The sequence below is a fragment of the Lolium rigidum genome, chromosome 1 (genome assembly GCF_022539505.1).
Source record: "Lolium rigidum isolate FL_2022 chromosome 1, APGP_CSIRO_Lrig_0.1, whole genome shotgun sequence".
Classification (NCBI taxonomy): domain Eukaryota; kingdom Viridiplantae; phylum Streptophyta; class Magnoliopsida; order Poales; family Poaceae; genus Lolium; species Lolium rigidum.
The window spans coordinates 311,129,283-311,145,922 of NC_061508.1; positions in this window are offsets into that span (position 1 = coordinate 311,129,283).

Consider the following 16,640-nt stretch of genomic DNA (forward strand, 5'->3'; position numbering starts at 1 on the left):
ATTGCTTGTAGTTCCCTAAGTGCGTTGTCTTGAGTATTTATATTTGTTTGTTGTGTGTTTGATTGTCTTGGTCTTTAGGTCCGAAAAACACTCTTGGTGTGACAAACCAGCGTAGGAAGCCTCCCTAAGATGTTTTCAGCCCATCTACCTCACCGATAAAATGCTAACTGCTAGCTAATTGGATAAGTTAAGAAAAGGCTCTAACTCTAGCCCATTAGCAGTTGTTTCTTGACCCTTATAAAAACTAACCCAAACCTCTATCTCCGTTTACTAACTCCAAGATCAGCTGAAGCATCTCTTCTACACCAAGAAAGCAGAAGCCCCTACCTTCAGGAGTGACTACACCTCTGCAAGAAGACATACTAACTTGGTCTAACGACCTTGGAGTAATCGCGCTAACCTCGAGGATATCTTTTTAAAACTACTCTCTAACACACCGTCTAACAAGCTGAGAGAACAATAGCGTCAAAGCTAAGCTACATCACATGGTTCATCTGGTCCTCATCAAGTGAAGCTCATAAAGATACCTCAAGATTCAAGATTAGGTGTAGTTACCTGCTCACTTCTTAACTGGTATAAGTCAGCACCGACTCGCAAGCTGAAGATTGTCTTCGACGACCCTTGTTGCTGCTTCATATGGATACCAACCAGGCGTTTCATCGACTTACTAAGCTACCGCGCGTTATATGGTTTAGTAAACACCGTGTTTACCTATGGAAGCAGTGGTCTACACGTCTCCCCTGAAGATTCTTCAACTGAATAGGGAAGATCGATGACTCCTTCAGAAGCCCCAGACAGGACCACAAATCAGAAGCTCTGAGTTTTTCCAAAGGTCCGATGAAAAATCCTAAGGGTGGAAGACTTCGTCTTTCACTAAAAATTGGAGCTGACCCTAAAATTTTAAACCTTTCTAAAATACCGTTGGGAACTTGAGATGCCCCAACTCCCCATGAAGTTGTGGACTGTACCTCGCTCCCTGAAGATGCTTCAACCCAAGACGAGAGAAAGATCACTTCTTCGAAAGCACCGACAAGACCCGTGGCCGAAGCTTAGAGTTTTTAAACCCCCTCTTTGAACAATTTTAAGGGTGGAAGACTTCGCCTTCCACTAAAATTTAAAGTTAACTGTAAAAAGTTTTCAACCCTGCTAAAGCACCGCTAGAGTGCACTAACTCTCCCACAATCTTGAACCCCCGCTAGGATCGCTTAGAAGCCACAGATCTAACACCTACATGGAGTAGTCAACCTCTTCATGAAGCTCGCCATCGACAGGAAACCATCATGTCTCCCAGAAGATGAAGCAACGACCTTCTTAACAATGGCACATCTACAGAAGAATGGAGTCTAACTTTAGATAAACCTTACAACCCCTCTAGTTCTACGCTTAGTAATCTCGGGACGAGATTATTTTAAGGGTGGAAGATCTGTCACACCCCAACTTTTGCAACCATGTTTAATTGTCCAAAGTGCAAAAATTAGGGGGAACAAAAACTTTTTCTATAGACTAATTAGATGAATTGCCTTGATCTGTTTGTTGTAATGAATTGCTTTGACCTGTTGGTAGATGGATTGTCTTGAATTGCTTGTTGAGTTTTGTCTTGAGCTACCTCAAAGAACAACACTTCTCGTGGTCAAACAAACAACTCACCAAATAAAACACATGTGTGACTTATGAGAAATTGTTTTCCTTTTTACTACATCAAACCTTTCCACTAATGGAAACATGAGTGTGCCTAACTAAAATTCCTCTTTGTGTTTAAGCTAGCTCAAATCATCCTTGATTCAAAAATTTGGGATCATCTACCCCTTAATACATCCATCTCCCTTACCCACTTGTCCTTGATGGCTTTGAAGCCAAGTCAACAATCTGATTTGGCAGGCTTAAAATGTTCAAACTTTGGCAGTTGTTTCTTAAGCACCAGCAACTGTTATTGGTGACCTCAACACATGGATCTCATCTTTGCAACATCCTCTACAACTTCCACGTCTTGCATGTCCTATTCTACCTCTACAATTCTTATTTTCACTTGATCTTCTACCCTATCCAGAGTATTAACTCTAGATCACTTCTCCCTCTTTTACCTTTGTTTTCCTTTTATCTAGTTGAATCTTCACAAAACCAAGTGTGGAGATGATTGCTGCATTGTGTAATAATCATCTACCCTTGAGATCTTTCCCCAAAAATTTATTCCGACTTTCTTTGAAAGGACATTTCCAAAACTCTATTTAATTTCTTCGCTAGTTTCTCACTACAAAACCACTTCTAGTTTTATCTAAGCATTTCAAATTATTTTCTCAAATAATAGGGATTGTGGATGGTATTTGGTATCACCCCATTTCCTTCAACCCAAAAATAATTTCTATAAAAGTATTTATTTTATTCTTCTTTTTAAATACATATTTATGGCACTTATGCAAACTCTTGCATATTGTTGCTCTTTTAAAATTTTGAGAAAACTCTACCTTGCTTAATAAAGTAAGTAGAAAATTTTAAATAAAAACCAATTTGCCAAAAACCTTGAGAGTGAGACATAGGCCCTTCTTTTCCCTTTATTTCCCACCACTTGGCAACTCTATTTAAGAGTTTTTTACTTCTTCTACTTGGAAATGGTAGATCTTCCATCCCTTTCTTCTTTCAAGAATCTCCATGAAGTGATCCAAGACCTTAGCTAGCCATAGTATCAAAACCCAAAATCCTTCTATGTGTCACCACTATTACTTCTCACCAAAACTTTGTGTCTCTTTATTCTAAATTCAACTTGAACTCATTCTTATCCCATTTGGCTCATACAATTAAAAATCTTGGATCAAAACCTACATCATCGTCATCTCTACACCACCCCTCCCCCTTTTATTTCACCTTCATTGTGCTATGCCTCCTCCCTCCAAATTTTGGTTACATGCACACCTTTGCATGGCCCCTCTCTCCATCACTTTGACCATGCCCTCCCTTCTCTCTTTTCTCTCCGAGGGGAAACCCTAAGAGGGGGATCTTTCCTCTCTCTTTTTCGTCCCTCCTCTCCTTTTCTCTGTTTGTAACCGTGGCCTTGTGCCCTCCTTCTCCCCTCTCTTCTGCGCCTCCCCAACCCTAGGGCCCAGCCCAGGGACCTCTCCCTCTTCCTCCATCAGGCCCAACAGCACCACACGCCCCTTCCTCGTACCGAAACCCTACAGGAGGCAGAGAGAGCGCGCGCGTGCAGCCTCCTCCCGCGCAACCCTCTCTGGGGAATCCCCCAGCTGACGTCGCCCCCTTGACGTCACGGGTGACGCTCGCCCTCGCCACCCATTGGCCGGTGGCACCGCGCGCGCGCCCAGCCATTGGTTGTGGCCACCGCCAACACCCTCGCTTCCGCTATAAAAGGCTCCCCCGCTCACTCCCTTCCCTCCCACACCACTCTACCTCCCCCTCCACTTCCTCTACCCACGCCCGTGAGCGCAACCTCGCCTCACTGGCCCCAGGCTGCCGGAGAAAAACCCGCCGCCCATGGTCACCGCGAGGGTGACGGGCAAGCTCGAGCTCGCCCCCGCCACTCCCGCTTCTCCCTCTCTGATTTCTTCGGTTCCCCACCCTCTTCCCGTGCTAACCCGCACCCCTGTGCCGCCCAGGATCGCCGGAGCCGCCGCCGTCGCTGTTTTTGTCGGGAGTCGCTGCGAGGAAGACGACCTCCGGGCCGAGCTGCTGCGCGGGAGAAGAAGCCCCGGGCCCTCCCCTGCACCGCCCAGGCCGCCACCGCCCCGCCCAGCTGTCGCCGGCGAGCCCACCTCCCGCCGGTGAGCCTAGCCGCCCCCTCTCTTTCTTCTCTGCCGCCGCCCGCTGTTTTCCGTCCAACACACGCACGCGAGCGTGTCGTGGGGAAGGAGATGGCCCCGAGCCACCCGATCCCCATCTAACGGGCTGCATGGCCTGCATGGCCCAAGTGGCCATGCACCGGCCTGGCCCACGCGGGGCCCCCTCTCCCCTTTCTTTTTATTTTGCTTTATTTTCTCCCTCCACCTGGAATTCTTCCTGGGCCGGCCCAAGATTCAAACTCGCGCGGCCCAAAGTGTTTCCCGCCCGTTTTACTCATTTAAACTTTTTGATATTTCTGTAAAATGTGAAAAAAACCAGAGAACTTAAAACTTGAATAACTCGAGTTTTAATAACCCAAATCGAGTGAAACTAAGTGCACTAGTTCAGAAATTTTATTACCTTTCCAATGCCACTGGTCCCGTATTTTTAGTGCATTAAACATGTTCACTGTATTCTGTCTAGTATTTGTAATTCCTAAAATTGTAGGATTAACATTTTTGAGTGAATCCAATTGGGTTAGTCTTGTTTTATCACTATCCATCTAGGAAAAATATTGTTAGCCTCTGTCCATACATATTGGTTACTGTTTGTGTGAATGGTGTATCACATGATTTGTTGAACTCAAAACATTTATTTATTTAAAATCTTTGGCCACCTCTTTTCATTTAAAAATGGTCAACTTATGTTTTATTCTTGAAAAACAAAACCTTCGCAACTTAGGCCAAGTTCTATTATTTTGGTTAAGTTTTCAAATAGTTTGGTGTAGTGTTTACCTCCTATTTTTTTTGACTAGTGATATGTGAGCAAATTAAATTAGGACTATTGATTGCTACTTTTCCAAAAATGTTTGCAAATAAAATATAAATGTTTTTGATGCCAAACCAATGCACTTGTCTTCTTTTTGGTGTTATCTACCAGGGGATATTTAAATTATGCCATGGTGATAACCGGAGAGACAATTGCTATTTTGTGAGGCTCTCATACTTTTATTAAGTAAAATAAATGGGTTTTCTTTTGAAACGTTGTTTTGCAGTAACTATGAGCCCTTTTGTATGTTAACCCTTAGTAGAGTGCTTAGCTATTGATTGTTCATTGTTGATTGTTGTGTTGTTACCATGTGATTGATTGTGTTCCTTTTATATTTTTCGGCGATAGATGCGAACAATTTCGGAGAAGAAGAAGAAGTGGATCGGACAAGGATTTTATTTATATTGTTGGTATTCTTATATTGATGAAGTTGAAGAAGTCCAGGGACAAATAAGCCAAGGCAAGCCATCTCTTGATCTCTGAATGTTGAATCACATATTGTGGTTACTTTGTTGTTATTATTGTCTCTCAATCTATCTTGTGTTGTTTCTACTTTTGTTGTTGGAGCATGCTCACCGTGAGCATGTTTAGTCTCTTTGGCACCTCACCGACAACCCCCTTTAGTGACATGGTGGTTGTCATCATCATGATCTCGGTGTACCCTCTAAGTGTGATGGGTATGCCCACTTACCTTGAGTGTCGACCTCTCGACACCCTTTTTGCACCCCTTCGTGGTATGATAGTTAGTATCGTGCCCTTGTTATATCTTCTACTTTGAGTGAATGCTATGCATACTTACTCCCAAGTGTGCCGGACCTCTTGTTGATGCTATACATACTTACTCTCAAGTATGTTGCACCCTTGTTGATGTTCTCGCATACTTACTCTCGAGTATGTTGAACCCCTTGTTGATCTTATGCATGCTTACCCTAAGCATGTATGCCCCCTTGACCGCCTATATTATCATCTTCTTAGTGGTATGATGATTAACATCATGACCCTTGTTTAATCATCCTACTTATATTGTCCCTACGCATGCTTATCCTAAGTATGTATGATCCCCTTGACACCTCATTTTTCACCTCCTTAATGGTATGATGGCTAGCATCATGCCATTGTTGTCTCTTAGTTCTTACATGAAACTATAGGTTGGGAAAACCCTCAAGGTTTTACCTTGTTGTAAAAGTTTTTGTTAAAACCTTGGGTATGATGTTCTTCCCAAGTGAGAATTTATGAAAGGAAAGGATTTGGTAAAAGTGATGAGGATAAGAAAGTGGTTGGGTTTTATGAAAACTTTGGCGCCTAAGTACTCACCCATGACAATTAACTAGCGCAACCACAATATCCAAAGTGGGCACGGGCTTAGTCCGTAGTTTGTTGAATTTGACATGAGATACCTTCACCACTCTCTAGGAGGGTCACGATGATCTCGACACCAGAGTTGCGCTCCGAAGGAGGCAATACACTCGCATTAACTTGCAGCCGGACGATTACCGAGGGTCTTCGTCGTGGCGCCGGAGATACGCTCAAAAAGGAGGTATGTCGCCGGGGTGCCGAGAAGGGTTAAGCCCGCAGGGAAGGGCTCATGCTAAGGGATACAGGCGAAAGACTATGACCGATTATCCGAGTCTCGCATACTTTCGTATGACGATCCGGGGATGATCCCGGCGGATTTATCGGTTCTTGTGGGGAAAGTGCGCAAACTCTGCAGAGTTAAATCTATTCGAATAGCCGCGTCCGCGGTCATGGACGGTTGGGATGGCCGTTACAGAGCTGTGTCGAGTTTTGGTTTTGAAAATGATTTCCAAAGGAAATGTGTGTTGGAAGTACCGGAAGGGTACAGGAAAGATGTTGTGCCGACCATGTGGAGATGGTCGAGGAAAATGAAACAAAAGCGGGTGACCCTTCCTAGTGTTTCATGTAGAGGAACTCTTCTTTAACAAAGATATAGAGATGTCACAGGACTTCCCTAGTATCCCCATCAATTGAGATGGCGGTATGCTACCTCTTCTTTAACAAAGACATAGAGATGTCATAGGACTTCCTTAGTGTTCCCATCAACTGTGATGTGGGATGCTACATCCACAAGAGAAACCGATTCTCTTTCACATGCTATATCCACAAGAGAAACTGATTCTCTTTCACATGCTATATCCACAAGAGAAACTGATTCTCTTTCACATGCTATATCCACAAGAGAAACTTATTCTCTTTCACATGCTATATCCACCAGAGAAACTATTCTTCCTCTCTTGTATTCTTTAGTTAGAATTGTTATTACCTTCTTGATGGTTTGCGAGTACAATTCAAATGTACTCACGGCTTTGTCCCTGGCTATTTACTTGGCCAGACCTGGAGGACTTCGACAGGTGAAGAAGGAGTTGACGACGTCTATGCGAGCTAGGAACGTCTTCCCAGTCAGATGCCTGTAGGGTTAAGGCAGATGACTTGGGCTCTACGCTGCTGAAGTGATTCTGCTACTCTGATGATTAGATTAGGCCATTTGAGGCTATCTTGTAAAGATGGGTCATGTGACCTTATTGTAATTTTCTTATTCCGTTTTGTAAAGGATGATGTAATTTGGTATCAGTTCGGTTATGTGTTCACGGCACACTGATCATGGGAACGTGAACTGTATACATAACAGGGTATTTCGGACAGCTAGTCCGGGGTCCCCACAATATTTATCATATCATGTACATGCATTGTTATGCCCTTCTCTATTTGTCAATTGCCCGACTGTAATTTGTTCACCCAACATGCTTTTACCTTATGGGAGAGACACCTCTAGTGAACTGTGGACCCCGGTCCTATTCTTTACATCGCATACAATCTCATCGCAATACTTGTTTTACTCGTTTTCTTGCAAACAATCATCTTCCACACAATACGGTTAATCCTTTGTTACAGCAAGCCGGTGAGATTGACAACCTCACTGTTTCGTTGGGGCAAAGTACTTTGGTTGTGTTGTGCAGGTTCCACGTTGGTGCCGGAATCTCTGGTGTTGCGCCGCACTACATTTCGCCACCATCAACCTTCAACGTGCTTCTTGGCTCCTCCTGGTTCGATTAAACCTTGGTTTCTTTCTGAGGGAAAACTTGCTACTGTGCGCATCATACCTTCCTCTTGGGGTTCCCAACGAACGTGTGAGTTACACGCCATCAAGCTCTTTTTCCGGCGCCGTTGCGGGGAGATCAAGACACGCTGCAAGGGGAGTCTCCACTTCTCAATCTCTTTACTTTGTTTTTGTCTTGCGTTATTTTATTTACTACTTTGTTTGCTGCACCTAAACAAAACACAAAAAAATTAGTTGCTAGTTTTACTTTATTTACTGTCTTGCTCTCCATATCAAAAACACAAAAAAATTAGTTACTCGTCTTTACTTTATTTGCCTAGTTTACTTTTTGCTTATTTCATCATGCTTAATCCTAAGTTTACTTTGGAGGAGATACCGGTAGGACGAGGGTGTATCATTGGAAGAGATAATATAGAAGAATTTTTCACCTATATTAGTATGGATGAAGATTTTAAAGATATACCATTATTAAAAACTGCCCCTACTTATGAAAGTGCTCGCTGCTCGTTTAATACACATGTTGGAAACTAGATTTGTTAATCTCAATCCCATAATACAACATATGTTTCTTACACTTACGGATATAGAGATGGGAGAAAAGAGAAATTTTGTTTTAAAAGTCCTTGCTAGAGAATTTGAAGATATAGCTAAAGAAGCTAGAAAAGTTTTTATCAAGCATAAGAGGCTTGGTTTCTTTCCCGATTTTAAACAAATACTTGAAAAGATGGATATGGATAGAATTAAGTATACTAGTAATGTTAATGATGGTAGGGAAATTAAAGCGCCAATACCTAGTAAGCTACTAGGGATGCATGAAGCTTTGGAAAATAATTATGCTTGGCTTGTTCCTGAAAATTTGTTTGATGAGAATAGTAAGCCTATGAGTAATGAGAGAGGAGTTACTTATATAGACCAGATACAATGCATTGTTGAGAAAGCTCCCAACTCTCAAGGTAATAATGTTGATGCTTCTACCCTTGATAATACTTGATTTGCACTTTCTGCGCCTAGCTGAAAGGCGTTAAAGAAAAGCGCTTATGGGAGACAACCCATGTTTTTACTACAGTACTTTGTTTTATATTTGAGTCTCGGAAGTTGTTTATTACTGTAGCAATCTCTCCTTATCATGTTTTTGTGCCAAGTAAAGTTTCTATGTTATAGTTGATGTTATATTTGGGATCGCTGCGCAGAAACAGCATTGCTGTCTGTCACGAATCTGGGCACAAGTCTCTGTAGAAAATTAGAAAAAATCTGCCAATTTACGAGCGTGATCCTCAGATATGTACGCAACGTTCATTAGTTTTGAGTTTTTCCATTTGAGCAAGTCTGGTGCCATTTTAAAATTCGTCTTTACGAACTGTTACGTTTTTGACAGATTCTGCCTTTTATTTCGCATTGCCTCTTTTGCTATGTTGGATGAATTTCTTTGATCCATTAATGTCCAGTAGCTTTATGCAATGTCCAGAAGTGTAAAGAATGTTTGTGCCACCTCTGAACATGTGAATTATTAATTGTGCACTAACCCTCTAATGAGTTTGCTTGAAGTTTGGTGTGAAGGAAGTTTTCAAGGGTCAAGAGAGGAGTATGATATACTATGATCAAGAGGAGTGAAAGCTCTAAGCTTGGGGATGCCCCCGTGGTTCACCCCTGCATATTTTAAGAAGACTCAAGCGTCTAAGCTTGGGGATGCCCAAGGCATCCCCTTCTTCATCGACAACATCATCGGGTTCCTCCCACGAAACTATATTTTTATTCAGTCACATCTTGTGTTCTTTACTTGGAGCGTCGGTTTGTTTTTGTTTTTGTTTTTGTTTGAATAAAATGGATCCTAGCATTCACTTTGTGGGAGAGAGACACGCTCCGCTGTTGCATATGGACAAATATATCCTTAGGCTTTACTCATAATGTTCATGGCGAAGTTTCTTCTTCGTTAAATTGTTATATGGTTGGAATTGGAAAATGCTACATGTAGTAATTCTAAAATGTCTTGGATAATGTGATACTTGGAAATTGTTGTGCTCATGTTTAAGCTCTTGCATCATATACTTTGCACCCATTAATGAAGAAATACATAGAGCTTGCTAAAATTTGATTTGCATATTTGGTCTCTCTAAGGTCTAGATAATATCTAGTATTGAGTTTTTGAACAACAAGGAAGACGGTGTAGAGTCTTATAATATTTACAATATGTCTTTTATGTGAGTTTTGCTGCACCGGTTCATCCTTGAGTTTGCTTCAAATAACCTTGCTAGCCTAAACCTTGTATCGAGAGGGAATACTTCTCATGCATCCAAAATCCTTGAGCCAACTACTATGCCATTTGTGTCCACCATACCTACCTACTACATGGTATTTCTCCGCCATTCCAAAGTAAATTGCTTGAGTGCTACCTTTAAAATTCCATCATTCACCTTTGCAATATACAGCTCATGGACAAAATAGCCTTAAAAACTATCGTAGTATTGAATATGTACTTATGCACTTTATCTTTTATTAAGTTGCTTGTTGTGCGATAACCATGCTTCTGGGGAACGCCATCAATTACTCTTTATTGAATATCATGTGAGTTGCTATGCATGTCCGTCTTGTCTGAAGGATCTATCACCTTAATGACTGGAGCATGCATATTGTTAGAGAAGAACATTGGCCGCTAACTAAAGCCATGGATCATGGTTGAAGTTTTAGTTTTGGGCATATATCCTCAATCTCATATGAGAATAATAATTGTTGCTACATGTTTATGCATTAAAGAGGAGTCCATTATCTGTTGTCCATGTTGTCCCGGTATGGATGTCTAAGTTGAGAATAATCAAAAGCGAGAAATCCAAAATGCGAGCTTTCTCCTTAGACCTTCGTACGAGCGGCATGGAGGTACCCCTTTGTGACACTTGGTTGAAACATGGCATTGCAAAGATCCGGTAGTCCAAGCTAAGTAGGACAAGGTGCGGGCACTATTAGTATACTATGCATGAGGCTTGCAACTTGTAAGATATAATTTACATAACTCATATGCTTTATTACTACCGTTGACAAAATTGTTTCATGTTTTCAAAATAAAAGCTCTAGCACAAATATAGCAATCGATGCTTTCCTCTTTGAAGGACCTTTCATTTACCTTTATTGTTGAGTCAGTTTACCTATCTCCCTCCACCTTAAGAAGCAAACACTTGTGTGAACTGTGCATTAATTCCTACATACTTGCATATTGCACTTGTTATATTAATTTATGTTGACAATATCCATGAGATATACATGTTATAAGTTGAAAGCAACCGCTGAAACTTAATCTTCCTTTGTGTTGCTTCAACACCTTTACTTTGATTTATTGCTTTATGAGTTAACTCTTATGCAAGACTTATTGATGCTTGTCTTGAAGTACTATTCATGAAAAGTCTTTGCTTTATGATTCACTTGTTTACTCATGTCATTACCATTGTTTTGATCGCTGCATTCATTACATATGTTTACAAATAGTATGATCAAGATTATGATGGCATGTCACTTCAGAAATTATCTTTGTTATCGTTTTACCTGCTCGGGACGAGCGAGAACTAAGCTTGGGGATGCCGATACGTCTCCAACGTATCGATAATTTCTTATGTTCCATGCTACTTTATTGATGATACCTACATGTTTTATGCACATTATATGTCGTATTTACGCATTTTCTGGAACTAACCTATTAACAAGATGCCGAAGAGCCAGTTGCTCTTTTCTGCTGTTTTTGGTTTCAGAAATCCTAGTAACGAAATATTCTCTGAATTGGACGAAATCAACGCCCAGGGTCCTATTTTTGCACGAAGCTTCCAGAAGACCAAAGAGGAGTCGAAGTGGGGCCACGAGGCGCCGCCACCATAGGGCGGCGCGGCCCAGGCCCTGGCCGCGCCGACCTATGGTGTGGGGCCCTCGTGTGGCCCCCCATGTTGCCCTTCCGCCTACTTAAAGCCTCCGTCGCGAAAACCCCGATGCGAGAGCCACGATACGGAAAACCTTCCCGAGACGCCGCCGCCGCGAATCCCATCTCGGGGGATTCGGGAGATCGCCTCCGGCACCCTGCCGGAGAGGGGATTCATCTCCCCGGAGGACTCTACACCGCCATGGTCGCCTCCCGGAGTGATGAGTGAGTAGTTCACCCCTGGACTATGGGTCCATAGCAGTAGCTAGATGGCCGTCTTCTCCTAATTGTACTTCATTGTTGGATCTTGTGAGCTGCCTAACATGATCAAGATCATCTATCTGTAATTCTATATGTTGTGTTTGTCGGGATCCGATGGATAGAGAATACTATGTTATGGTGATTATCAATCTATTGTTTATGTGTTGTTTATGATCTTGCATGCTCTCCGTTATTAGTAGAGGCTCTGGCCAAGTTTTTGCTCTTAACTCCAAGAGGGAGTATTTATGCTCGATAGTGGGTTCATGCCTTCATTGACACCTGGGATCGTGACAGTAGGTTCTAAGGTTGTGTTGTGCTGTTGCCACTAGGGATAAAACATTGATTCTATGTCTAAGGATGTAGTTGTCGATTACATTACGCACCATACTTAATGCAATTGTCTGTTGCTTTGCAACTTAATACTGAATGGGGTTCGGATGATAACTCGAAGGTGGACTTTTTAGGCATAGATGCGGTTGGATGGCGGTCTATGTACTTTGTCGTAATGCCCGGATTAAATCTCACTATATTTATCATATCATGTACATGCATTGTTATGCCCTTCTCTATTTGTCAATTGCCCGACTGTAATTTGTTAACCCAACATGCTTTTACCTTATGGGAGAGACACCTCTAGTGAACTGTGGACCCCGGTCCTATTCTTTACATCGCATACAATCTACTGCAATACTTGTTTTACTGTTTTCTTGCAAACAATCATCTTCCACACAATACGGTTAATCCTTTGTTACAGCAAGCCGGTGAGATTGACAACCTCAATGTTTCGTTGGGGCAAAGTACTTTGGTTGTGTTGTGCAGGTTCCACGTTGGCGCCGGAATCTCCGGTGTTGCGCCGCACTACATTTCGCCACCATCAACCTTCAACGTGCTTCTTGGCTCCTCCTGGTTCGATTAAACCTTGGTTTCTTTACGAGGGAAAACTTGCTACTGTGCGCATCATACCTTCCTCTTGGGGTTCCCAACGAACGTGTGAGTTACACGCCATCGGGACCCGGTCCATTCTTTTACATCTGAATACATTCTACGCAATCATTATTCTTTACTTGTTCTTTGCAAACAAACACCATCTTCCACTCGATACGCTTAATCCTTTGTTTTCAGCAAGCCGGTGAGATTGACAACCTCATCTGTTACGTTGGCGCAAAGTATCTTGATTGTGTTGTGCGGGTTCCACGTTGGCGCCGGTTTCACTGGTGTTGCGCCGCACTACACTCCTCCACCAAAAACCTTCACGTGGTTCTTGGCTCCTACTGGTTCGATAACCTTGGTTTCATACTGAGGGAAACTTGCTTCTATACGCATCATACCTTCCACTTGGGGTTCCCAACGTACCTGTGCTTCACGCGTATCAAGCTAAATTTCTGGCGCCGTTGCCGGGGATATCAAGACACGCTGCAAGGGGAGTCTCCACATCCAATCTCTTTACTTTGTTTTTGTCTTGCTTTACTTTACTTTATTTACTATATTGTTTGCTTCATACTAAAAACACAAAAAAATTAGTTACTTTACTTTCTGTCTTATTTACTTGCTCTATATCGAAAACACAAAAAAATTAGTTACTTGTCTTTACTTTATTTGCTTAGTTTACTTTATTACTGCTACAATGGGTACTCCTGAAAATACTAAGTTGTGTGATTTCACTAGCACAAATAATAATGATTTTATATGTACTCCTATTGCTCCACCTGCTACTACAGCAGAATTCTATGAAATTAAACCTGCTTTACTGAATCTTGTTATGAGAGAGCAATTTTCTGGTGTTAGTAATGATGATGCTGCTGCCCATCTTAATAATTTTGTTGAACTTTGTGAAATGCAAAAGTATAAGGATATAGATGGTGATATTATAAAACTGAAATTGTTTTCTTTCTCACTAAGAGGAAGAGCTAAAGATTGGTTGCTTTCTTTGCCTAAAAATAGTATTGATTCATGGACTAAATGTAAAGATGCTTTTATTAGTAAATATTATCCTCCTGCTAAGATTATATCTTTGAGAAGTAGCATTATGAATTTTAAACAATTTGATAATGAACATGTTGCTCAAGCATGGGAGATAATGAAATCTTTGGTAAAGAATTGCCCAACCCATGGACTGGCTACTTGGATGATCATCCAAACCTTTTACGCAGGATTGAATTTTTCCTCGAGGAACCTATTGGATTCAGCTGCTGGAGGTACTTTTATGTCCATCACCCTGGGCGCCGCGACTAAACTTCTTGATGATATGATGATCAATTACTCTGAATGGCACACTGAAAGAACTCCTCAAGGTAAGAAGGTAAATTCTGTTGAAGAAACCTCTTCTTTGGGTGATAAGATTGATGCTATTATGCCTATGCTTGCAAATGGTAGATCTCATATTGATCCTAATAATGTTCCTTTAGATTCATTGGTTGCTCAAGAAGAAAATGATGATGTGAATTTCATTAAGAGTAATAATTTCGACAACAATGCTTATAGGAGTAATTATGGTAACAACAACTATAGGCCATATCCTTCTAATAATGGTAGTGGTTATGGTAATTCTTATGGTAATTCTTACAACAATAATAAGAGTGTACCCTCTGGTCTTGAGTTCATGCTTAAAGAATTTATTAGTACACAAACTACTTTCAATAAAACTGTTGAAGAAAAGCTTGGTAAAATTGATATTCTTGCTTCTAAGGTTGATAGTCTTGTTCTTGATGTTGATCTTTTGAAACTTCAAGTTATGCCTGAGGAAGTTAAAGATGTTAGGTTTGCTAAAACAAATTCCATCCAAGTTCGAATTAATGATAATATTAGAATGTTGGCTGAATTGCATGCTAGATGGGATAGAGAAGAAAAAGAAAAACTTGCTAAAGAGAATAATGTAGCTAAAGTTTGGACTATTACCACCACTAGTAATGTTGATTCTACACATGTTGCTACACCTCCTACTATCAATGGTAAAATAATTGGTGTTGGCAATGTTTCTACTCCTAGTGCAAAGCGCGCAAAATTGCCTGAAACTGCTGAAACTGCTTGTGATAAAACTGCTGAAATTTTTCAAAATATTGGTGACAATGATTCCATTGCTGTAGAACATAATGGTTTAGATTTTGATGATTGTCATATTACTGAAGTTATAAAGTTCTTACAAAAACTTGCTAGAAGTCCCAATGCTAGTGCTATAAATTTAGCCTTTACAAAACATATTACAAATGCTCTCATTAAAGCTAGGGAAGAGAAATTAAAACTTGAAGCTTCTATTCCTAGGAAGTTAGAAGATGGTTGGGAGCCCATCATTAAGATGAAATTCAATGATTTTGAGTGTAATGCTTTATGTGATCTTGGTGCAAGTATTTCTGTTATGCCTAAGAAAATTTATGATATGCTTGACTTGCCACCATTGAAAAATTGTTATTTGGATGTTAATCTTGCCGATAATGTTAAAAGGAAACCTTTGGGGAGGATTGATAATGTGCGCATTACGGTTAACAATAACCTTGTCCCAGTTGATTTTGTTGTCTTCGATATTGAATGCAATGCATCTTGTCCTATTGTGTTGGGAAGACCTTTTCTTCGAACTATTGGTGCTGTTATTGATATGAAGGAAGGTAATATTAAGTATCGATTTCCTCTCAAGAAAGGTATGAAACACTTCCCTAGAAAGAGAATGAAGTTGCCTTTTGATTCTATTATTAGAACAAGTTATGATGTTGATGCTTCTTCTCTTGATGTTACTTGATTTGCACTTTCTGCGCCTAGCTGAAAGGCGTTAAAGAAAAGCACTTCTTGGGAGATAACCCATGTTTTATTTTATTTACTGTATTGTTGAGTCTTGGAAGTTGTTTACTACTGTAGCAACCTCTCTTTATCATGTTTTTGTGCCAAGTAAACTTTCTATGTTAAAGTTGATGCTAGATTTGGATTGCTGCGCAGAAACAGCATTGCTGTCTATCACGAATTCGCGCAGATCTCTCTGTACAAAAATCAAAAAAATCTGCAAATTTACGAGCGTGATCCTCAGATATGTACGCAACTTTCATTAGTTTTGAGTTTTTCCGTTTGAGCAAGTTAAGTGCCCCTGCAAAATTCGTCTTTACGGACTGTTCTGTTTTTGACAGATTCTGCCTTTTATTTCACATTGCCGCTTTTGCTATGTTGAATGAGTTTCTTTATTCCATTAACTTTCAGAAGTTTTGTGCAATGTCCATAAGTGTTAAGAATGATTGTGTCACCTCTGAATATGTGAATTTTTAATTATGCACTAACCCTCTAATGAGTTTGCTTGAAGTTTGGTGTGGAGGAAGTTTTCAAGGGTCAAGAGAAGAGGATGATATACTATGATCAAGAAGAGTGAAAGGTCTAAGCTTGGGGATGCCCCGGTGGTTCATCCCTGCATATTTTAAGAAGACTCAAGCATCTAAGCTTGGGGATGCCCAAGGCATCCCCTTCTTCATCAACAACTTATCAGGTCACTTCTAGTGAAACTATATTTTTATTCCATCACATCTTATGTTCTTTACTTGGAGCGTCGGTTTGCTTTTATTTTCGTTTTGGTTTGAATAAAGTTGGATCCCATCATCCTTATATTGGAGATATTACGCTCCGCTTTTTCATATGGAACACTTGTGTTCTTAATTGTGCTTTAATGTTCATGGCGAATGCTGAAATTGCTTCGTTAATTTGCTATTTGGTTGGAATCAGAAAATGCTGCATATGGTTTGGAAACTTGGCAATTGCTTGAGCTCTCATAGATCATGTTTAAGCTCTTGCATCATTTAGTTTAATCTATTAATGAAGAACTACCGTAGAGCTTGTTAAAAT